We start from the raw sequence: 25498 nt of genomic DNA, 5'->3' as shown, positions 1-25498 counted from the left end.
TAAGAGCAAGTACATTGCTGATCAATGGATGGAGAGACTTGTTTTCAGCTCAGTGTTTTCATTTTGAAGTCAAAGCAGGGATTTGCTTCCAGAGCTGTATTATCATTTCAAAATAGGATGCTTCTGCTGTCATTCTCCCATTATTAAAAGCATGCATCTTCATACAACTGTGTGTGTGAAACTATGGGAAGAGATGAATTTAGTAGATGAGCAGTTGACTGAGGGTAGGTTAAAAGCTTTTAGAGGACAACTGTGTGTTGCTTTCTGTATTCTGCTGGGTGTCATTAAGCAGCACTGCTAGCTATGGAGGCATTTGAAATTTAGCATTGTGTTGCAGTCTGCCAGCTGCTATTTGAAGGGTGGACAGAAAGACATAAAACCGAACACCTCCTCCCTATAAGAGGAACGTTCCCTGCTTGATTCCATTCAAAAGATTCCATCATCCCTGTCTGCTTGGTCACCAAGGGTCAATCTGCCCCGTCAAATAGGTACATTGAGAAAATGGATTTAATACGTCTGGCATGTGGATTAAGATTTCTACCATCCTTTACCAGCCAGCAGGTTCATAAATGAGCCCTCACTTACCATGTCAAAGCAAAGCTGCCTGAGTGTTAGTCATGATGGCTATATATTACCTGTCATAAAGGTAATAATTGGGGAGTGGGTGGCGCTGTGATCTAAACCACTGAGCCTCTTGGGCTTGCTGATCAGAAGGTCGGTGGTTCAAATCCATGTGATGGGGTGAGTTCCCATTCCTCTGCCCCAGCTTCTGTCACCTAGCAGCTTGAAAGCACACCAGTGCAAGTAGTTAAATAGATACTGCTGTGGCGGGAAGGTAAATGGCATTTCCATGTGCTCTGGCTTCTGTCACAGTGTTCCATTGCACCAGACTGGTTTAGTCATGTTGGCCACATGACCCGGAAAGCTGTCTGTGGACAAATGCTGTCTCCCTCAGCCTGAAGAGAGATGAGAGCCGCACTCCATAGTCACCTTTGACTGGACTTAACCATCCAGGGGTCCTTTACCCTTTACCTATATTACCTATCAGTGTAAGAGGTAGAATTCTTCTGCATAAGAGTTACCCCACAAGTGGGACGTGTGCTCATGTTCTGCTTCAGATCATAAGAAGAGCCCTGCTGGATCTGGCCAACCAGATGCCTGTGAGATACCCTCAAGCAAGACTCAAGCACAAGAGCAGTTTCCCCGCCTATGGTTTGTAGCAACTGGTATTCTGACATTTTACTGCCTTCAATCATGGGGGCAAAACATAAACATCATGGCTAGCAGCCATTGATAGACTTATCCTCCGTGAATTTGTCTAATCCTCTTTTAAGAACATCTGAGTTGGTGGCCACCATTGTCTCCTGCGGGAGTTGGTTCCATAGTTTAACTATGTGCTGTTGGAAGAAGTTTTGTTTTTGTTTTTTTAATCTGTCCTGGTAAAATATGGGCTAGACGATATTACCGTTAGGTGGATTTGTAGCTGATGGACTGACAGAACCAGTGCTCATCAATGGCTTATCATTATCCTGGAAAACAGTGACAAGTGGGCCTGTCCTGGGCCCAACATTAGGGGGGGAATTTGACTTTAACAGCTGTTCCACATTGAAGATGGTGGACTCTTCTTCACTGGAGGTTTTTAAACAGTATGTGGCTGGCCATCTGTCAGGGTTTCTTTGGCTGAGATTCCTGCATTGCAGGTGGCTGGACTAGATGGCCCTTGGAGGTCCCTTCCAACTCTACACTTCTATGATCCTATGTGTCTTCCAACATTCAGCTTCATTGGATGCCCATGAGTTCTAGTGCTATGAGGGACCACAATGACTTGGATACAATTGATAAACTTATGGAGTCAGAAGGCTAGTCCAACCCCATGCAATTCAGGAATCTCAACACACGGTCTCCCATCCAGTTTGAAACCATGCTGGACCCTGCTTAGCTTTGCAAATGTGCTAGCTGTTTTATTGCTGTGCCACTCGTGGCTTCTGCAGCCCCTAGGAGTCATGTGTAGGCCTTGGGCAGGCCCCCATACTTAGAAATTCAGAATGGAAACTGGGAACCTGAGGCATGGGAGAAAAATGCACAATAGGGATTTCTCGCTCTGATTTTATTCACCTAAAGAGTAGGTTCTGTAGCCAGGGTCAGGGAAGTTGGTATACCATCCCACTTGCAGCACCAATTCATTCCAGTGATTCCCACCTAAGACTGCTAACCCTTCCCTGCAACAAATACAGACTTAAACATGTGTGATAGCTCCTATTTTAAGATTTGGAGCTTGGTTTTAGAATCAAACAAATTTCTTCTTTTTTTTTAAAAAAAAGGGGCTTTTGGTATCTCCCTAGCTGTTTCCCCTGTGTTTGTCGTGCTCCAAACTCAATCTCCTTGACTCATCCAGTTCTTTAACACCCGAAATTCTTCCAGACTTAGGGTGACTTTTTCAAGATCAGTATCAGCTTCTTCTTTTTTTATCTTGCATTTATCCAAGATAATAATAATAGAAAATTTAAAAACACAATAAAAATAGCAATATAGATACAACACTCTTTAATCAAATTTGGGTGGTATTTTGCTTTTTATTAAAGTGTTGTACTGGTGGTGGCCTTTGGCTAAGTAATAAAGATCTGGATATGATCTCATGCTTTCATGGGGGGGGGGTGTAGAAATACTCCCCTTTAGTTATTATGACTATGAACAGGGTAGTTAATAAGAGTAGAGGTTAAGTTACTGATGCTATTTATGAAGGAACACATGCAGTGCAAGTAAGCCAAGGATTTTGAACTTTAAAATAATAATCATTTTTATTCATTTCTTATGCCAACAATGTTTACCATGCACTTTAGGTTTGGGCTTCATGACAGAAATACAGCCATTTTTTTGTCAGCTATGATTTTCCATTCAGTTCTCTGAAACCCCACTTAGAAATGTGGTGGCCCTTTTGGCAATTTAGTTGACTGTTGGTGGAACAATGGCACGAATGAATTAAAAACAACAACCACCTTTTTGCAATCCAAATAGCACTATTTAATATTAGATAGTTTTCCTGGCTGGCGGTTAAATCCATTTGATTCAGCTGCCGACTGTTCTGGGCAAATGGGGATAAGTTTCCTCTCCATGTGACCTGAGGTGTGGGCTTGGAGCCAATGAGAATCGCTTCATTTGCATGTGAGGGCTCCAGGCCATATAAGGAAGGGATAGGCAGAGAGTGGCAAGCGAAAGCTTTTTGCCATTCAACTCTAATTTACTTTATAAATTATTAAATCACCCCCCTGTGCATTTCCATCTTTGATAGTCTTGTGGTATGAGGAGCAAGTCAATGGCTAAGCTAATTGCAATAAGCAGAAGTGGTATTTAAGGCACTGGACACTTTCAACCACAAAGTAGTTCCAATTAGCGTTTGTAAGTGATGTGACAGCAGTTTGCAGAGTACCAAAATAGTCCCTCATTTGTCAAGCCGGTCTGAAGCTTATGGCAGCTTTCTGATCATCTCCCCAGCCACGGGACCTGAAAGCACCTTCAAAAAGCTTTCTCTCATTGATCTTGAGTCAGATGCCGACTGAAAGGCAGACGGTTTTGCCAGAAAGAAGATAGATAGGTGCTGCACCAGCATAAGAAATGTCACTTGCTTAATGAAAAAGGGGTACCTGTTTGCAACGTGTGTGTGTGTGTGTGTGTGTGTGTGTGTGTGTGTGTGTCTATGGATGCTCACCCACACAAGAAATTCAGAGAAGCCAAATAGATGTGCTACTGTGAACTCTCATGCAGGATTTGGGCGCCGCAATGACATGCACCAGGGGTGGGGAACCTTTGTCAGCCGGGGGGGGCACATTTCATAGAATTGAAGATTTGGAAAGGGACCCCAAGGTTCATCTAATCCAACCCCTTGCAATGCAGGAATCTCAGCAGGTGGTCCCTCACCCAATTTGAAACCATTGCAAATGTGCAAGCAGATTTATTGCCTTCTGGGAAAATTTCTGGGGGCCAGAGTGATGGACGAAAATTGTAGACTGCCCATGGGGTGTGTGGCACAAGGGTGGTGAGCGGTGTGGCCTGGGGAGACTCCCAATGGGTGGTGGGGTGGGATGGAAGAGCTGCATTTGACCCCCCTGGCCTGAGTTTCGCACCCCTAACGTGCACTTATCTGGGAGTAAGTTCTATTGAGCATAGTGGGACTAACTTCAAAGTTTGTATAAGTACAGTGGTATCTCGGGTTACAGACGCTTCAGGTTACAGACTCTGCTAACCCAGAAAAAGTACCTCGGGTTAAGAACTTTGCTTCAGGATGAGAACAGAAATCGTGCTCCAGTGGCGTGGGGGCAGCAGAAGGCCCCGTTAGCTAAAGTGGTTCTTCAGGTTAAGAACAGTTTCAGGTTAAGAATGTACCTCCGGAACGCATTAAGTTCTTAACCAGAGGTACCACTGTAGGATTGCACTGTAAAGCACTTCACTGAGGCCAAGCTGGCCCAGTGAAGTCATAGCTTATGGAACACATCCAGAAGGCTGGATTCCCCTAATGTGTCCCACTAGCTGAACCCCATGCAAGGTCTTCTGCTAGTGCAATGGTGTTGTTAAACTTTTACTCAATTGCATTCAATGGGGAGAAATCAGAGCCTCACTGGAATCAAAGGAAACCTTCCATTAGCTAAAGTGGTGCTTCAGGTTAAGAACAGTTTCAGGTTAAGAATGGACCTTCAGAACGAATTAAGTTCTTAACCTGAGGTACCACTGTACCAGCATATTTCTAGTTTAACCGGGGTGAGGGATTTACACTGTGGTAGCCCTGGCTCAGCCAGGAAAGCCCACAATCTATTGGATCTAAATGCTCTCATCCCAGTGGATCTTGGATTGCACTGCAAGTGACTTTAAAAGGGTTTAAACAAAGTGGATCGAAGGAAGAGAGTGGAAGTACTAGAGATTTGTGCTTCTTCTTCCCACACATATTTAAAATTTGATAGCTGGATTTACAGTTCCACTACTAAATATTCTACTAGATCAACTCATGGGGTGATCACAGTGATCACAGATGAAGGAAATTGGAGTCTAGTAGCATCTAAAAAGCCACACATTTCTGCAGTATGGCGTAAAGGAAAGCAAACTAGTTGTGTGTCTGCCATTTCAGCAACTGTGTGTTTAACTATCGTATCTAGTTTAGCTAGCAGTTCAAGGTACTTGCTATGACTGAGTCACTAAAATAATCTGGATTTCCCAGGCTATCTAAAAGATAATTTCTAATCCAATACATTTTGCTGCCTGAAGCAGAGCAGCATATGGAACCCACCCTCCTCCAAATCAACATGCAACTCAAGGCCAGCAAGGCAGAAGCACCTCTTCCTTTCCCAGCAGTAAATGAATGAGGAGGAGGAGGCGGCTGATTATTATAAATGATTTGCTGCCCTTTCATGACACATCAAATCAGCCACCTGAAACAGCTCTCTCTCTCTCTACCTAATGGTAGGGCTGGCTCTGTCTGGAAACCACAATCATAAGAAAAAATGCACAGATGGATTACAATATGCCTTGCAATATTGTGTGGAAGATTGACCTCCTTTTTTTGGTAGGAATCTGGGAACAGGCCCTTCTCATTATTCTGGCAGTGTAAAGAGACCTAGAACAGAGTGTTGCAAGCTTACCTTCAGGTTGAATCGTCTCCACACTGTCAGAATGGTGTAAACGAGGCTTGAATACAAATGGGAGCCAAATCCTCAGTGTTACAGAGTTGACTGTTTCCTCTGCAGGTTGTGGATTTTTCTTTTTCTGTAAATACTTTACTTGGATTTTTGACCTCCTAACATTCATGCAGTAATATAATGTAAATAGCACCGGCTAGTGCTGAATATTCTCTGCCATCTCTTCAAACGAACAAAGATCATAAGAACATGCAGAGGGGTTCTGAAGCTCTATGTCTTGCGCCGCAGGGAATTGGCAAGAAATCAGGTCAGAAATGTGAGTCAGATGTAATACTGAGTATGCGCTAATAGGCTAAAGCAAGAATGAGACTTATCTTACTACTTCTTACATGTCAAATTAGTGTGGTGGTAAAGAGGGTTATATTCTATGGATGTTATCCCAGTTGAATTATTCTGGTGCTTTTTGCATGAGGAATCGCCTTGACTTTCTCCCTCGTCTGTAAGGATGTGGGCCACAAGATTGTCTGGCTGAGCTCTTAAGCTATAATGCCACTTAATATGTACAGAGGTATCAATGCTTGCATAGGCAAGTGGGAAACACATTAAGTGCAGGAGAAAATATTTAGCAACCAGAGACAGATTCCCTGCATGCTGTGGCATCTTCCACCCAAATGGTTCTCACTATTAGCACAAGACAAAAAGTAACATCCCATGGCTATGCACAATAGATTTTCTGAATTGTAGCTATGGGGATATATTATACCGAACACAGAAAAATGATTTAAAAAAAACAAAACAAAAAGTCTTTGTAATGGCTGACTTTGAAGTTTGCGTGGTTTTTATCAGCAGGCTGTTTCTTCTTTGAACGTATACAGAAGACTTTCTATGCAAATGACATACGAAATTGATGAAATGCTTGTAGCTACAAGACTAGTAGAAAATTACCTAAAATTATGGACGTAAAGGTCTAGGCAGTAAAGATGGGGATACTATGGTAATAACTAAATTAATATCCTTTATAAGAACATCCTGTAGAAGAACGAAGGGCAATGATCTAAAATAGGTGTGCCTTGCCTGGGCTCACAAAGAGACCCTCTGACCCCATTTCTCTTGCATCATTCCCCTGGCCTCAGGAGCAGGCCAGGCAGCAGACTGGCTATGATGTGCTGCATCAGGTGTCTGATGCAGTATGCATGCTTCTGAATATTGCCAGTAGGGTGAGGGCTGTTGCAATCATGCCCTGTTTGCAGGCTTCCCAGAGGCACCTGGCTGGCCACTGTGCGCATAAGGATGTTGGATTAGATAGACCTTTGGTCTGGTCCAGCAAGGCTGGCCCAATGAGAACTCAGGGTCACTGCCAGACTGCTCTACCCCTGAGGGTCTACTCAAGAGGAAGGGCCCCCTTGGGAGGAGGGAGAATATCCATCTACAGGCAATGGCTCAGCAGAGGATTAGGTAGAGGAGGAACTGAGAGTGACTCTATAAATCTCTCAATCTCTGCTGTATCTTTGCCGTGTTAAAGGTCCCTTTTGAGCTCATTAATCTCTAGCTCTTCCTGGCTGAGCTCTAAATCTTCCTAATTCAGCTCCTGCTACTGCTGAACGTCTGGCTCTAGTTTTCACTCCAAGTGCTGGCCACAGACAGCTGTTCTTTGCTTGCCCATGAATTGAGGGTACCAGTTCAATGGCTGAGGTCCATTAGGATGAAGCAGAGGGTACCTGAAGTCCAGATCCATCATCTCTGCTGAAAATATGCCTGGAGAATTGCCACTGTGCAAAGAAAGACTCTACCAGCTAAGCTGTTCTGCTATGGATGTCCTTCCTATGGTCCTCTGAAAATAGAGTGGCAACAAGGAGAAGAGCACTGCTACATCAGAGCCAACCTCTCACTTTTCAATAAGCTGCCCACAACATCTCAGAAATTTATGCCAGGACAGCACCTAGCATAAATAATTCCACTCCCATTAACTCCAATGGGTGGAAACAAGGGCATCACTTGAGTTGGAGATGGCTTGTTATGACTGGTGGAAGAAAGCCAGAGCTCTGGGTTCCAGATCCCCTGCCATAGGGTTGCATTGCCTAGAACAGTATTTCTAAATTGTCAATTATTTTTTGTATATACATCTCAGGTTGTGTGGTTTCTTGTAGGCACCCTCTGGCCTGGTTCACTCAGAATGCTAAGACATGGTTGTGGTTTGTGTATGAAACCTACCTAATAGCTTAGCTTCAGGGAAGGGACACAACTCATTAGTAGTACATCTGCTTGGCACACAGAAGGTCCCAGGTTCAGTCCATGTCATCTCTAGGTAGGGCTGGGATTGTCCACAATCCCTGGAGAGCCACTGCCAGTCTGTGAAGACAACACAGAACTAGCTGTAACAAAGATCTGAATCACTCTAGGGGATCTTTCTATGTACTGCTAACAAACCACGTTATGAAGCTATGGTTTGTTGTTGGCTTACAAAAGTTAGCTTAACTATAGACTGATGTTACATATGAAGAAGCATCCTTGTGTGTCAAGACCCCGAGACCACCCCCTCGTTGATGAATAAGACACAAGGACATGGATATTAGGTTAATGTTGGCCCAAGCCAATTTGCCAAGTGGAAAAATTCCTACCAGGCCCCTCAACGGCGACCAACCGAGGTCCATAGCAAGGCCAAAATTGAAACCTGAAAATAGGGAGGGAGGGTGGGAGATCAAGGAAGTGAGCCAAGAGGAAGCTATCCGGCTTGCACCTCAGTTTAAATAGGGCCTGGCCATGCCACGTCCCCCCAGCCAACAGATTGACTGGCAGGTGAATGACATGGCTGGGAACCTCTGGGAGACGCGGGACTTTGTCCCCCACCCCCAGAGAGGAGTGGGTGGCCACATGGTCCACCGCAACTCCTCCCCACTGGGAAGTGGAGCGGATTTCCTCAACTGTACTTAGTTTGGCTAATCCAGATGCTCACCAAATTACAAGCATATGAGGCAAGAGTAGCTGGAAAACCAAAGAAACTTTGTAGAAACACGTCATGGTTTGCTTGATCCTCTGTTGGACAACTCATGGATAAATTGTGGTTTGTTAATGCTATGTGCAAACCACCACCCCTTTTTGTTTTTATTCCTGCTGTTAGTTTTTTTTATAGTTACTTTGATTGTTTTAAAATAAAAAATAAAAATCATTCAGTCTAAAGAACACTTTCAACCAGGCTGTCTCTGCTTCATTGATATAAGTAAGAACTTGGAAGCTGTGAAGATTATTCCCTCTGAAGGATGGCTTTCGGCAGATTTATTCTTGTTTAAAAGAATATCTATAAAGTAAGATTAGCCTTACTAGGTACAGTAGGGAGACTCCACAGAAGTTGGAACACGCAGGTCCTGGGCCATCAAAAATCCTTCTTAGAATAAAAGGTAACAAAACACAGAACATAAAACAATGTCTCCTGGTTTGATGTGGTCTCATAGGGCCATATCTATTCTGCAGAACTGAAACTGATCTAACACTTATTTCTTTTCTTCTGTGAGGGAGGGCAGAGATCTCTGACAGAGAATTATCAGCACTTCACGAAAATGCAATTCCCAGAATCCTTTATGGGGAGGTTGAGGTACTACAATTGAAAATAATTCAGGTGTGTGGATTCCAACAGCCATTTAGTGTGTTGTCTGCTGAAAATCATCTAGCATAGCCAGTCTGCCACATATCCATCTATGCAGTCATCTAGATCACAGTGTTCTACCTGCACAGAGCAGTTCCCTTTGGAGCAAATAGCCACATTCTAAAGATAAAGGCATACCAAGTTTCTTTTCGCGCATTCAAACCACACTGGGACCTGCAATTAAGTTAATATTTACACATATAACTTGTTTACATAATTCAGACCATTTGAAATCATTTGGTTTGTGTTCTCATTGCAAACTGATAAATTTCAGTGCTTGATAACTTGGGGAAGGAATCCCATGGAGCTTTGCTTGTGCCCCTACCCAAAATGCTTGGTCATTCTATGCTCAATTTGTTCTTGCAGGAGATTGCGAATTCCTACCCAAATATGCCTGTCTTAAAAGAGCCTCATGAACTGAGCTGAAGTTAGTGCCTCTTTGTCAGCTAGGGTATGCATTTTGGTGAAACTACACCCAGTACTCACTTGTACCACTTGCTAGATTTTTCAGATTGACACTATACATCATACTAGAGCTTAATTTGAGTCACACTCACCAGATCGGAACTGGCTTTCAGCACTAAAACTCATCTCTAAGAAGAATTAATGGGGAAGAGAGAGTGCTGTCACTCCTGGATATCAGTAGCATGCCCCTTAACACATTTGGGAGATAGCTTTCTGGGTACAAGGGCCTAAATTGAGCTGCGGAAACCTCTCTTTTCAAAAATTAATCAGTGGCTTCAGTGGATGGTGGATCTGTGATTGGTTTCTTTTCTAAGCTGACTGAAGTGAACTAAGAAAGGCAGAACCATTGGATACTGAATGAAACCAAACTAAAGCGAGCAGCCAGTGGTAGTGACTCAGCAGAGGCCTGGGCTAGGACAAGTGGAAGGCTGGCAAGAACAGCGAAACCAAGGCAGGAAGTCAGCCAGACGTAAATCCTGCAGGACCATGGACAGCTCCTAGGCAATCGACTCATTCCAGTAATCTCTACAGAGCAGAACTGAATCCTCAACAAGGAACAGAACAGGTTAAAAATGTGCATTTCTCCTTGTTGTTCCATGGCTTCAGTCTGTCCTCTCGTTCCTCCTGAATTCTAGCTTTAAGTGGAAGGGGAGGATAGTTTTTAAAATTTATTCTGAAATCAGAACATGTGATGGTGTGTGGAACAAGTGCTCATTGATAATACAATGCAAAAAATCTATATCACTATGCTTATGCTTATTATTATAAATAATTAATTAACTAATATACTGCCCTATACCCACAGGTCTCACCATAGAGCTGTATGTCCAATTGCATTGGGATTGTTTGGGGGGGCGGTGTTGGGTAGAACCCTTTTTCTTCAATGCACACAAGTGCACATGCACATTGGTCAATTGCTGTGCAAACATTGTTTGTATCCTGGGCTTCCTCACAGTGGCCTATTTGGTTCCCCTTTCATTTTTGACAGGTCAAGGCAAGATACTGTAGCATTCTATTATTCTTTATGGTTGCCCTGGAAATACAGATGGAGGAAGGCAAGAATAAACTGAAAGGTACATCAAACAAAGCATACACAATTCAAAATCATGTGGATCTGCCATCATGTTCCATCTTCTCTTGAAGGGCCCATTGGGATTTTGAGAAAGAGGTGAAAACATGGTCTTCGACAGCTGGTATGGTGGCTCCTTGAATGGTTTGTACTACCTATTTGAATGGCTAGGGCCAGTGGTTAAGAGTGGTAGACTTGTAAACTGGTGAATTGGGTTCGTGTCTCCGCTCCTCCACATGCACCTGCTGGGTGACCTTGGGCTAGTCACACTTCTCTGAAGTCTCTCAGCCTCACTCACCTCACAGAGTGTTTGTTGTTGGGGAGGAAGGGAGAAGAGATTGTTAGCCCCTTTGAGACTCCTTAGGGTAGTGATAAAGTGGGATATCAAATCCAAACTACTACTACTACTACTACTACTACTACTACTACTACTCTTCTTCCTCTTCTTCTTCTTCTTCTTCTTCTTCTTCTTCTTCTTCTTCCTCCTCCTCCTCCTCCTCCTCCTCCTCCTCCTCCTCCTCCTCTCCACCCCAGGACTCTATCTTCTGCTTACCTCCAAGTAGGGCTTATCTAACCTCTCATTTTCCAACTCAATTTCTAGGTCACTAGTAAGAATCAAAGATGCCACATCACGTTCTTCCATGTTACTGTTTGGGGGCATAGTTGTTGCCCTTTTCAGTCTGCAGATCATGCAGTGCCTGTTGTTGTTGTTGTTTAGTCGTGTCTGACTCTTTGTGACCCCATGGACCAGAGCACGCCAGGCACTCCTGTCTTCCACTGCCTCCCGCAGTTTGGTCAGACTCATGTTTGTAGCTTCGAGAACACCGTCCAACCATCTCGTCCTCTGTCGTCCCCTTCTCCTTGTGCCCTCAATCTTTCCCAACATCAGGGTCTTTTCCAGGGAGTCTTGTCTTCTCATGAGGTGGCCAAAGTATTGGAGCCTCAGCTTCACGATCTGTCCTTCCAGTGAGCACTCAGGGCTGATTTCCTGAAGAATGGATACGTTTGATCTTCTTGCAGTCCATGGGACTCTCAAGAGTCTCCTCCAGCACCATAATTCAAAAGCATCAATTCTTTGGCGATCAGCCTTCTTTATGGTCCAGCTCTCACTTCCATACATCACTACTGGGAAAACCATGGCTTTAACTATACGGACCTTTGTTGGCAAGGTGATGTCTCTGCTTTTTAAGATACTGTCTAAGTTTGCCATCGCCTTTCTCCCAAGGAGCAGGCGTCTTTTAATTTCATGACTGCTGTCACCATCTGCAGTAATCATGGAGCCCAAGAAAGTAAAATCTCTCACTACCTCCATTTCTTCCCCTTCTATTTGCTAGGAGGTGATGGGACCAGTGGCCATGAACTTCTTTTTTTGAGGTTGAGCTTCAGACCATATTTTGCGCTCTCCTCTTTCACCCTCATTAAAAGGTTCTTTAATTCCTCCTCACTTTCTGCCATCAAGGTTGTGTCATCTGCATATCTGAGGTTGTTGATATTTCTTCCGGCGATCTTAATTCCAGCTTGGGATTCATCCACCCCTGCCTTTCGCATGATGAATTGTACTTTTTTCTGACTGACGGTCGAATAAAAGGTTGATGATGATGATGATGAATTCTGCATATAAGTTAAATAAGCAGGGAGACAATATACAGCCTTGTTGTACTCCTTTTCCAATTTAGAACCAGTCAGTTGTTCCATATCCAGTTCTAACTGTAGCTTCTTGTCCCACATAGAGATTTCTCAGGAGACAGATGAGGTGATCAGGCACTCCCATTTCTTTAAGAACTTGCCATAGTTTGCTGTGGTCGACACAGTCAAAGGCTTTTGCATAGTCAATGAAGCAGAAGTAGATGTCTCTCTGGAACTCTCTAGCTTTCTCCATAATCCAGCGCATGTTTGCAATTTGGTCTCTGGTTCCTCTGCGCCTTCGAAATCCAGCTTGCACTTCTGGGAGTTCTCGGTCCACATACTGCTTAAGCCTCCCTTGAAGAATTTTAAGCATAACCTTGCTAGCGTGTGAAATGAGTGCAATTGTGGGTTAGCTGAAGCATTTTTGGCGCTGCCCTTCTTTGGGATTGGGATGTAGACTGATCTTCTCCAATCCTCTGGCCACTGCTGAGTTTTCCAAACTTGCTGGCATATTGAGTGTAGCACCTTCACAGCATCATCGTTTAAAATTTTAAATAGTTCAGCTGGAATATCATCACTTCCACTAGTCTTGTTATTAGCAGTGCTTTCTAAGGCCCATTTGACTTCACTCTCCAGGATGTCTGGCTCAAGGTCAGCAACCACACTACCTGGGGTGTACGAGCCATCCATTTTTTTCTGGTATAGTTCCTCTGTGTATTCTTGCCACCTCTTCTTGATGTCTTCTGCTTCTGTTAGGTCCTTTCCACTTTTGTCTTTTATTATGTTAATCTTTGTACGAAATGTTCCTTTCATATCTCCAATTTTCTTGAACAGATCTCTGGTTTTCCCCATTCTATTGTTTTCCTCTATTTCTTTGCATTGCTCGTTTAAGAAGGCCTTCTTGTCTCTCCTTGCTATTCTTTGGAAATCTGCATTCAATTTCCTGTATCTTTCACTATCTTCCTCGCACTTTGCTTGCCTTCTCTCCCCCGCTATTTGTAAGGCCTCGTTGGACAACCACTTTGCTTTCTTGCATTTCCTTTTCGTTGGGATGGTTTTAGTTGCTGCCTCCTGTATAATGTTACGAGCCTCCATCCATAGTTCTTCAAGCACTCTGTCCACCAAATCTAAATCCTTAAACCTGTTCCTCACTTCCACTGTGTATTCATAAGGGATTTGACTTAGATTGTATCTTACCGGCCCAGTGCTTTTTCCTACTTTCTTCAGTTTAAGCTTGAATTTTGCTATAAGAAGCTGATGATCTGAGCCACAATCAGCTCCAGGTCTTGTTTTTGCTGACTGTATAGAGCTTCTCCATCTTTGGCTGCAGAGAATATAATCAATCTGATTTTGATGCTGCCCATCTGGTGATGTCCATGTGTAGAGTCGTCTCTTGTGTTGTTGGAAAAGAGTGTTTGTGATGACTAGCTTGTTCTCTTGGCAGAATTCTATTAGCCTTTGCCCTGCTTCATTTTGAACTCCAAGGCCAAACTTGCCAGTTGTTCCTTTTATTTCTTGACTCCCTACTTTAGCATTCCAATCCCCTATAATGAGAAGAACATCCTTCTTTGGTGTCATTTCTATAAGGTGTTGTAAGTCTTCATAGAATTGGTCAATTTCAGTTTCTTCAGCACCAGTGGTCGGTGCATAAACTTGGATTACTGTGATGTTAAAAGGTCTGCCTTGGATTTGCATTGAGATCATTCTATCATTGTTGAGATTGCATCCCAGTACAGCTTTCGCCACTCTTTTGTTGACTATGAGGGCCACTCCATTTCTTTTACGGGATTCTTGCCCACAGTAGTAGATATGATGGTCATCCGAACTGAATTCGCCCATTCCCGTCCATTTTAGTTCACTGATGCCCAGGATGTCAATATTTATTCTTGCCATCTCATTTTTGACCACATCCAACTTACCAAGGTTCATGGTTCTTACATTCCAGGTTCCTATGCAATATTTTTCTTTACAGCATTGGACTTTCCTTTCATTTCCAGGCATATCCGCAACTGAGCGTCCTTTCGGCTTTGGCCCAGCCGCTTCATCAGCTCTGGATCTACTTGTACTTGTCCTCCGCTCTTCCTCAGTAGCATGTTGGACGCCTTCCGACCTGAGGGGCTCATCTTCCAGCGTCATAACTTTTATATGCCTGTTGTCTTTGTCCATGGAGTCTTCTTGGCAGGGATACTGGAGTGGCTTGCCGGTTTCTGCTCCAGGTGGATCACGTTTGGTCAAAACTCTCCACTATGACCTGTCCGTCTTGGGTGGCCCTGCACGGCATGGCTCATAGCTTCTCTGAGTTATTCAAGCCCCTTCGCCACGGCAAGGCAGTGATCCATGAAGGGGCATGCAGTGCCTACAAACCCCAAATACTGGGAGCCTCAGGATTGAGGACCAAATGCAACCCCTCCAGGCACCCTGTCCCTGGCCTTTGGACTCTCCCCATGCCACACCCCTCCTCACCCCACCCAACAAATCCCACTCTCCACCCACACCCATCACTGGCTCTGCTTTTCACCCTCCTTCACTGCTTTTGCTTGGCTGGAATGTCTCCTGGGACTGGGGTAATGTTTCTTCCTTGCCTGGATGGAGGATAGAGAGGAGTGTGCGAGCGCATGCAGAAACTAGCCAACTGTACAAATATTTTATTCAACAATAAAGGCAATAAGGAAGTCATCCTTCCTTTAAAAAAAAGTCACTGCTCCCAGTTTCTTGTACTGAAGGGAATGTTGTCCTCAAGCTGAAAGCAATGCCATACCCCCTGCTATAAACAATGTGTGGCAAAAACAACAACAACAACAAACCCACACATGTTGGAGAAGCTGAGTTAGGAAACGGAGCTTTTGGAAATGTCAATGAAATGAGACTCCTGCCTTTTTGCCTCCTTTTCCGCTGTTTATTTGTAACTCCCATAACATTTGTTTAAAACCTTTTCCATTCCCTGCTTTACAGCATCTGTCCACATGCAGTCTGCCATCATTGGCTCCTCTTTCATTACCACCTCAGGATTTTCAGGGCTCCCTCTCTTCCCATTGGATGCTTTTATTGACTTTTGCTCTCTGATCTTTTGTTGTTGTTTATTCTCTCTCTCCCCCCTCCTTCCCTCCCTCCACCCGCACCTTCTCCTTGTGAGTCTTGGTATCCTTTTATCACCTAATGCCCCCTGCTTTCATTCTCTCTTTTTCTCCCTCGCTAAACAATGTTTCTCCAATTTCTTTTGTAGCTATACCGCTGTTATGAATATTAATGGCCTCCTGTAAGGGCTATTATTTGTGGCAGAAAAGACTGCCCTTTGATCTGTGGCTTTTTCTTCAGCGTGTTAGTATGTCTGCAGCTACAGTAGGAGTCCCTTTTATCTTTCCATAAGTCTCCTTCTCTCATTTCCATCTTTCCTTTTTATGCTGTGGGATATATATATATATATATATATATATATATATATATATATATATAATATTCTTTATTAGGCAATCCTCCTAAGCCTGGCACTCATACAGTGATTTCTACCCTTTGCCTGGGCTGTTTCTGCGGATTCCCTAAAGGCAAGAAACTATTCAGGTACTGGAGGTAGTGTGTAATTTGTTTTGTACTGGAGAATTCCTGCCATGCCTATATGTATTTAGACCACAGGCAAACCAATAAAGTTGTCATAGAAACAAAGCATTTCATGAATAAATCAATCCGTAACAAACTTGTAAACTTCAGAGGGACCACTGTGCTTTAACGCCGTATCTTTTATATACATAAACTAATCATGTTTTATAATGAACAATATGCAGTATTGCACATCTCCATTTGTTTTGTCCTGTTGGGCACCTTATAAATATGCTCCTGACATTTTTATTTTATTTTATTTTGGTATGCAGTAGATGTATCCATCAAGTGGAAGAATGAAATCAAAAGCTGGTATGATAATGCAGCGGCGGCAAGATTTGCCAGTCTTTCATTCTTGGTCCTTTTTTTTTTTCAGAGTGGGGGGAGGATGCCAAAGTTGTTGGAAAGTCTAGAAACGGGAATTGGCAGCATCCTGTGGCTTTTTGATGGTGTTGAAGATTTTGTCAAGTGCCTGGGTTGTTAGGGAAATTTGCAGAGATAATAGAAACAGGAAAGGAGACGTGCAGACCGCATTAGAAAAGAGAATTAAATGCTACTGGATGGAATTTAGAGTCAGAAAATCGATTGGCTCACATTCTGCCTTCCCTTCTGCTTTTGCTAGTTCACTTGTGTACAGCTGGTATGAGGTGCAATTGCCTGAAGCATAAAGGATTGCCAGATTATATGCTTCCACAAGTAAATTCACACATTATTTTGGGCTGCTTTCTGTTCCCTCTCCCTTGCTCCCCCCACACCTGAGCAAACAATGTAAGATATGATTAACTTTCATGACTTCCAGAGAACTTTTTGGATCCTTCCTGACAGCAGAAGCTGCTGCAGGTGAAATTTCTGGGTTGCTGGCTCATGCAATGCATGGCTGATGTTGGTAGTCCACTTTAAAAAGACCCTGTTTGCACTATACATTGAAAGCACTATTTCAGGGCTTTTTTCGGTCAGAACTTGCTGGAACTCAGTTCTGGCATCTGAGGTGGGCGCCATTGTCATTATAAGAAAATAAGGGAGGCATTCATGGTGAGTTCTGGCACCTTTTATTCTAGAAGAATAATACTATCATACCACATTAAAAACAGTCCTGGCTTCTCCCAAAGAATTCTTGGAACTGTAAGGATGTTGAGACTTGTTAGGCGACCCATGGTTTCCTCACAGAGCTACGATTTCCAGAGTGGTTTGACAATCAGTCCTAGCTCAGGGAATGCTAGGGATTGTAGCTCTGTGAGCAGAACAGGGGTCTTCACACACTTCATAGACTACAGTTCCCAGGATTCTTTGGGGGAAGTCATGATGGTTTAAAGTAGTATAGTGCTGCTTTAAATGTAGAGAGCAGGTGAAGCTGGAACCCTGGAGTGAAACATTTTGGACAAAACATCTCAGATTCACTGTCTGTATGTTATTTCTAGCTTAGTCCATGACCAAATTGACTTTGGGAGGAGTTCAACGCCATGCTATTATGATCTGCTTGCCAGATGGATGTTGTGTGTGTGTGTGTGTGTGTGTGTGTGTGTGTGTGTGTGTGTGTGTTGATGATATGCAATGTCCAGACTCTTTATATTCAAAAAAACTTTACTTTCATAAACATATAACTGAGAAGAATATATTTACACTCTCATGCTTATTCACTTTGTTCCTTATAGAGAGCTTCTGCACAGGTTTCTCCCTATTAATGTTTTGGATCCTCTGTCTGTTTCACTTCAGACAGATCACACCAATGCACACTAAGCTATCTCAGCAGCCATTCTCCCTCTCACACACAGAAAGAGAAGACAGAAAACAGTTAAAAACAACAGTTACTTGAATAACCGTCACAACAGAATGTTAATAATATGCAGTAATTTAACGTAAGTAAACATTTCCATTTCAGGAAATTAAACCATTATCCTTAACAATGGAACCATCTTCCCTCTCCTCTCCCCATGGGCTCTTCTGGGGGTTCCCACGGGGGGGGGGGACCTCAAGCCAATTTGTGAGGCAAGAGAGGAGGAAGGGTGAAGTCCTGTTGAACTAGAAGGACTTTTTCTGCTAGCTTCTGCTACTGCAACTGAATCTGGCAATTGAATCTGCAATTGAATCTGGACACTTGAATCTGGGACATTGTGGAGGAGCCATTCCTCAGTTCATGGTCAGGAATGTCAACCTACCTGCCATGAAGCTCACACAGCAGATCAACTCCCCCTGGCAATACCCCGAAATTTCACGATGGGGAAAAAAGTCCCACAGCGAGTTTCACTTTAAATTCACTTTAAATAGAAATCTCCCCCCCCCCCCATCTGAGATAACACTCCCCTCAATCTTCTCTTTTGGACTCTCTCGCCCTCTCTTTTTTTAATGATTCCTCATGCTGCTTGTCAAAAAGCATTAAAGCTAACATGTGCTGTTGGGAACGTAAGCCTTTTCCACTAGTAGCATTTTATTCTCCTTCATAATTAACAGTGGCTTGCTGACAAACCTCCCTAGAGCAAAATGGGCACATTATCTAAAAGGGAGGACACATGTTAGGAGTTTCCACATGGGAAGGCCAAGTAAGAAGCATGATTAACACAGTGCCAGCCTAGCCATGTCTACTCAGAAGTAAGAACCATTGTGTTCCATGGAATGCATTCCCAGGTGAGTAGATATAGGATTGTAGTCTCAGGCATAAAATGTACATTACACACTGCTGTGTGTTAATTCCCCACCCCCCAAAAAAAATATTTAAAAAGGAAACAAACCAAAAAGTATCCTCAGGAATAAGAATGAACAGTTCTGACAGTCTGGGCTTCTTAAGCTTGGTTCCACACATTTCTGCATCCGTTAAAATTCCTCATACAAAAATATAATACATTCGGGGGAATTGCTGAGGAATTGTGTATATTAGGCAAAATTGAATACAAAAAATGCATTTAATAGGATAAATGCACCCTAAAATGCTGATGATTTTTTTTTTGTTACTTTCATTATCATACAATTCTACACAGACTTCTCCCTAATACAGTGGTACCTCAGGTTACAAATGGTTCAGGTTAAAGACACTTCAGGTTACAGACTCTCCTAACCCAGAAATAGTACCTCGGGTTAAGAACTTTGCTTCAGGATGAGAACAGAAATTGTGCTCTGGCAGTGCGGCAGCAGCGGGAGGCCCCATTAACTAAAGTGGTACCTCAGGTTAAGAACAGTTTCAGGTTAAGAACGGGCCTCCGGAACGAATTAAGTTCTTAACCAGAGGTACCACTGTATATACACATTTTTCTATACAGTTTTTGGTTGGAAAACTGCATTGCAAAATTCGGGGCAGTGCGAATTTTGAAGGCGAGTGTTGTTTTGCTTCACATATTGCTTCAGGATGTAGAAACTGAACTGAATTTCTCCTCTCTTCATGCCCAGAAAGTGACCATTCTAGCCGGAGGACATGCAGGAGGGGGTTGCTTAACACATTCCCTTCTGCCATTTTCCTGCTCAAAGTCATACTCACTTCCCTTCGGGACATGGTCCCACCAACCCCAGCCAATCCCCACCCACAGGCCATCTTTGTTACAACCAATCAAGAGGTCTGTCTGTCATTGGCTCCCCACTACCAGTGCCAAGGGGCAGGAGCCACCACTGGTACCCATATGCTTCTCCCTACAATATTTCATGGAGATGCATGAGGGCTCACCCCATAAAGGTGCTTTTAGTTTATTTTTATTCCCTTTAAAAAAAGAAACAAAAGCCAGGGGGAAAGATACATGTGACTCCCCTTCACTTGTCATTCCTACCTCAGAGGCCGACATTAAGGGATGAAAGGTGGAATTACGGTAAATATAAAACTGTTCAAACTTTAAATGGAACACGCCAGACTTGAGGCAGCCTCTCAAAGTGCTAACATTTTGCCATTAATTATTAATAGAACCTGGCAGCTCATTTTAAAGTTTCGCTCTAATGACAAGATTCCTTAGGAGATAAATACCACACTAGGCTTGTGAATCTTTAAGGCACCCTTGTATTTTCCAGGCCTTGATCTGCAAACACTTTTTTTAAAAAAAGTAATATAACAGTTTTTGTTATCTATATATATATATATATGGTCACCGCATAGGACTACCCTTTGCTTTTTCTAAAATTTGAAAGATAGGTATTGTTTCCTCATTGAAGAGAGGCAGAATTTCAGGTAGGGTTGATGTTGTTCAGCTGACTACAGTGGTACCTCGGGTTACATACGCTTCAGGTTGCATACGCTTCAGGTTACAGACTCCGCTAACCCAGAAATATTACCTCAGGTTAAGAACTTTGCTTCAGGATGAGAACAGAAATCTAGTGGCGGTGGCGCAGCAGCAGTGGGAGGCCCCATTAGCTGACGTGGTATTTCAGGTTAAGAACAGTTCAGGTTAAGAACAGACCTCCAGAACGAATTAAGTACTTAACCCGAGGTACCACTGTAGTATAGCAGGAGCAAGCTCTTTCCACAAGTAGCATAAAAGGGTTGTTGTTGTTTTATTATTGTTTTATTTTATTATAAGAGCTCATGCCTGAAAACAAAACAATGGTTAGGACTCCACATCCCAAGAGCTGCAAAGCCAGATCTGCAAATCTGCAGAGACATAGGATGGAAGCCCACCAAGGCCTCAAGGAGTGTCAGGCCTAATAAGCACAGCAACTCGTCCCTTGTTGGTCTTGCCCCCATGAAGCAATTGCTGATGCTGAAGGTCTCTGCTTCCCCACAGCTGCCTGAGTTCTCTCCACTCTCGGGTTTTTTCCAAGCAATCAGAGAATACGCCTGTGTGCCGCCAACCTCTCCTCACCCTCTTCATGCCTCTCCTCATTCTGGGAGACCAGTGGGGAGGGGAGCTTGTTGCAGTTGGAGCGGGAGACACACGTGACTCTTCACCAGCCTGACTCATCTTTGTCTCTTGGCCTCTCTCCTCCCACCCTCTTGCTCCAGCCTCTGCCTCTGATTCTGAACTTCTCTCTGCCACAGAGTCTCCCAGCTCACAAAGCCCTGCTACCTCCTCAGCTTCTGTTACCTCCTCTTCCCAGTCTCTTCCCTCGTTTCCCTCTGGCCACTCAATGTTCTCCCACCACCATTCCTTGAGAGCTCTGGGTCTTCTTCCCTTGGTGATTCCCCAGCTGGTTCCTCCCACCGTTCCTCTGCACCCAACAAATTGATGACATCTAGAGAGTGTTCTGTGAAGCTGAAATGTCTTCACGCTGAAAGGATATTACATATGAGAGATGTGTACGTGCACATCTATGATGTGTATACTATAGACATTATAGCCACATATGCACATAAACAGAAAAAGCAAACAAGACCAGTCAGCGCAGACTAACTTTATAGGCTAGGCTATTTTTTTGTGCTCCTTTGGAAAGGCTACCTTACACTTAGTTCATGTGTGTGTGTGTGTGTGCCTGTGCTCACATCTCTTCTATCTATGTGGCTGTGATGCTTATATAAAAGATAGGAAATTTGTATGCGGGAGGGCTCCTTTCCTCAGCAGGGATGTACCTTGCCTTGCAAGAGCACAGAGCTAGAATGCAGCTGGATTCATTAGTGCTGTATAGTAGGAACAATATTTTTTTTCCTAGGGTTAAAATTAGAGAAGGTTGAAAATATTTTCCACTAGAACTGTATCTAAGGTATTGCCATAGGGATAAAAGAACTCAAAACAATCCTCATATCAGCTGCTCTGAGAGAGGTTTACGGAGCAAGCCTTCACATGGCTGCTTGGGAGTAAGTCCCATCAACTTAAATGGAACAATTGAAGCAATCCTATATCCACTTATCTGGGACCAAACCCCACTGAACCCAGTGGAACTTGGATGCCCTTGTATCACATTGCATGATTAACTGTTTGCTTGCAATTACATGCTGCCCTTCGGTATTTCAGCTTTCAAGGTGTCTTAATCGTAAGAGATAAGAACTTTAAAAATCTAAAAATGATAACTGTAATGGAGCAACAGGCACTTTAAGAGCAAATGAGCAACAGAGTAATAAAATCAGAAGGAATATGACCCCAAAATGACAGCAGAGTAAGTACCAGGTGATTTTCCGTAAGTAAGGTAAAGGTAAAGGCACCCCTGACCATTAGGTCCAGTCGTGGCCGACTCTGGGGTTGCAGCGCTCATCTCACTTTATTGGCCAAGGGAGCTGGCGTACTGCTTCCAGGTCATGTGGCCAGCATGACTAAGCCGCTTCTGGCAAACCAGAGCAGCGCACAGAAACACCGTTTACCTTCCTGCCGGAGTGGTACCTATTTATCTACTTGCACTTTGGCGTGCTTTTGAACTGCTAGGTTGGCAGGAGCAGGGACCGAGCAACGGGAGCTCACCCCGTCGCGGGGATTAGAACCGCCGACCTTCTGATCGGCAAGTCCTAGGCTCTGTGGTTTAACCCACAGTGCCACCTGCGTCCCTCCCAAAGGTGGGGGAGGGCTGTCTCCAGTAGTGACCTGTCTTAACTCAGAAGACAAAAGAAACTGGACCAAGAAATTGTTCTCCTATGATTATTTTGGTATAGAAACAGGTTCACTGAGAAGTCTATCTTTGCAGTTTTGATTCTTAAATGTTAACACCCCAGTAATAAGTACTGTAATCTACATTATCTAAATGTTGAGCATGTCGTAAGAAACAATGGTTGCATTCAACCGTAGTCATACTCAGAGTGGACCTCCTCCTGAAATTCATGGCTATGACTGACCTTGGGACATTAATATAAATGGATCTGCTCTCAATAGAATTTAGTTGGATGCAACCCAGTCTGCATAAGATACACCAGAACAAGATGTCAAGATGTATCTATGCGAAATAGTCTTAGGTGGTTCCTGCAAGTGAACCCAACCAAGCATGGCAGGGGCAATTAAATCCCTCTTCCTGTTGGTTTGCCAACCTTTAGATTTGGGAGCAAATGTGTATCCAGACTGAATAAGAAACTCCCTGCCCCATGGTTTTGCCTTGCCTTTTAAGGGCCAAGGGAGACCCATATCTGACAAAATCCCACTCAGAGGAGACCCATTGAAATCAATCAAATTAATCATTTCATACTTATGTGCACTGATGTCATTGAATCATTGAATTGTAGAGTTGCAAGGAACCCCAAGGGTCATCTAGTCCTTGCAATGCAGAAATCACAACTAAAGCATTCATAGAATTATAGAATTGTAGAGTTGGAACTCCAGTGATCATCAAGTCCAACGCCCCGCAATGCAGGAATCTCAACTAAAGCATCCATGACAGATGGCCATCCAACCTCTGCTTGAAAACCTCCAAGGAAGGAGACTCCACAACTTCCCGAGGGAGACCATTCCACTGTCAAACAGCTCCTATTGTCCGCAATTTTCCCCCTGATGTTTAGTCATAATCTCTTGCAACTTGAAGCCATTGCTTTGAGTCCTACCCCCCAGAGCAGGAGAAAACAAGCTTGTTCCCTCTTCTATGCAACAGCCCTTGAGATATTTGAAGATGGCTATCATATCTCCTCTCAGGCTCCTCTTTCCCAGGCTAAACATACTAATAATTCATAACTAATCTTCTTCCCTGAGAATGACTTAGCTGGATATCTTCCGCTGGATGTTTTTAGTTTATCTCGTATAGTAAAACTAGTCCTTACAGTGGATTGGTTTGCAAGTGGCTGCATTTATTCCACTTCATTCACTACAAATGGAGTGGCTGAAGGTTGGGTTTCCTACCCAAATTCCCTTTTATTTTAAAAGTGCTAGTTATGTGACATGTGCAAAGGAAGGATTATTGACTGACAGGTATGAATGCTGCCCCCAACATCCTCACAGTCATTTTATATAATGGGATCATTTTGGTGCATTTACTGTGGCAGCATAGTCTATTGAAATTAAATACCCCCCAAATATGACGTTTCAGCTGCTGTGCTACTTGGCGAGCTGCCTAGAACACAGGCGAGATTCTGGGTGAATGTACAGACAACCATTTACCAAGTGGTAATTTGCCACAGCGAGGCATAAAATCACTTAGTCATAAGCCAGTCATTTGTTAAATGGCCAAAAGAAAATCTTACCACGTTGGTAGATGATCAGAAAGCTCAGAGCAGCAGGGAAGTGGTAAGGGGATCTCCAGGCATTGGGATAGTGATACCTGTAAATTAATGGGGGTTTTTTATTTCACATTTATATCCTGACTTTTCCCAAGGAATGTGACGTGGCACATGGGTTTTTCTCCCCTTCCTGACAGTTTTTCTACACAATGACACTGCGAGGTAGGTCAGTCTGAATGTGTGTGAGAGAGAGAAAGGGGGGAGGGATAGAGAGAGAGATTGCCCCCAAGGTCTCCCAGTGTAGCTGAGGGGGGTGGGTTGAACCTGGGTTGCTCCAGTTATAGCCTGGCACTCTAATAACCAGAGTTAACTCTTCCCTCCCCAGCTGTGACTCCTCCTTAACACCCCTCCATTGAGACTTGTAAAAGCCCTTCTAATGGCTTTAGTAAGAGCATGTTAACCACTTGGGGGGAGGAACAAGGAGGGGAAGCCACATATCAGATGGGGAGGCCCAATGCGCTGGTAGCTCATGGACTAGTAGCTCTCCCTGCCGTACACAAAGATATTCACACACACTATGCTGGATCTCTGCCCAATGGCAATATGGACGCGGGTGGCGCAGTGGTCTAAACCACTGAGCCTCTTGGGCTTGCCGATCTCAAGGTTGGCGGTTCAAATCCCACGACTGGGTGAGCTCCCATTCCTCAGTCCCAGCTCCTGCCAACCTAGTAGTTCGAAAGCATACTAGTGCAAGTAAATAAACAGGTACTGCTGCGGCGGGAAGCTAAATGGTGTTTCACCCCATTTAGCTTAACATTATGTACAACACTGACTGGCAGTGAATTTTCCATGAATTTTGGACAGGGGTCTCTCCGGCCTGGTGCCAAGGATTGAACCTGGGACCTTTTGCATCCAAGGCATGTTCCCTGCCACTGCTCTGCAAAGGCATGTGCTCTACCATAACTACTCTTGAACAAGGTACCCATTCAATTTGTTCAAGGTTACATTTTCCCTTCCGCATTTGCCCTGCAGAAACCAGCAAAAGAAATGTCTGAGAACAGGACTGTTTTCAGGCTTTCAAGCAACACGCCGCCCCCGCCCCCCGCAACACCACCACCAAGAAAAGAAACAGGAGCTATGTGCATTCCATTCAGCTGTTGCAGAGCTGAAATGAATTTGCTCACCATAATGCTCCTTTCAAAAGCTGGAAATCATTATGTCAAATATCCTCTGGATCTTCTCTGAGTGCCCAGGGTTCCTGCCAGCCAGCCGTATCTTCCTGTAAGCAGCTCAGCCTAACTCAAGCATGGCTTTCCAATCCTCCTTGCCACAGCTTTCTTTTCCAGATGACACACAGTAACCCATGGCTACTGAATATTCTCAATCCTCATGGGCCTCTTGGGGGTGGGGGAGCATTTTGCCCCCTTTACACTTCCTTCTCTCCCCTCCCCCTTTTGCAAACCTCTGGGTTCCCTTGACCATTCTGATTCTCAGTGGCTCTGTATTTT

Source organism: Podarcis liolepis, assembly GCF_965112155.1.
Source record: "Podarcis liolepis genome assembly, chromosome: 6".
In the NCBI taxonomy this organism is placed as follows: Eukaryota; Metazoa; Chordata; class Lepidosauria; order Squamata; family Lacertidae; genus Podarcis; species Podarcis liolepis.
This window is presented reverse-complemented; position numbering follows the sequence as displayed.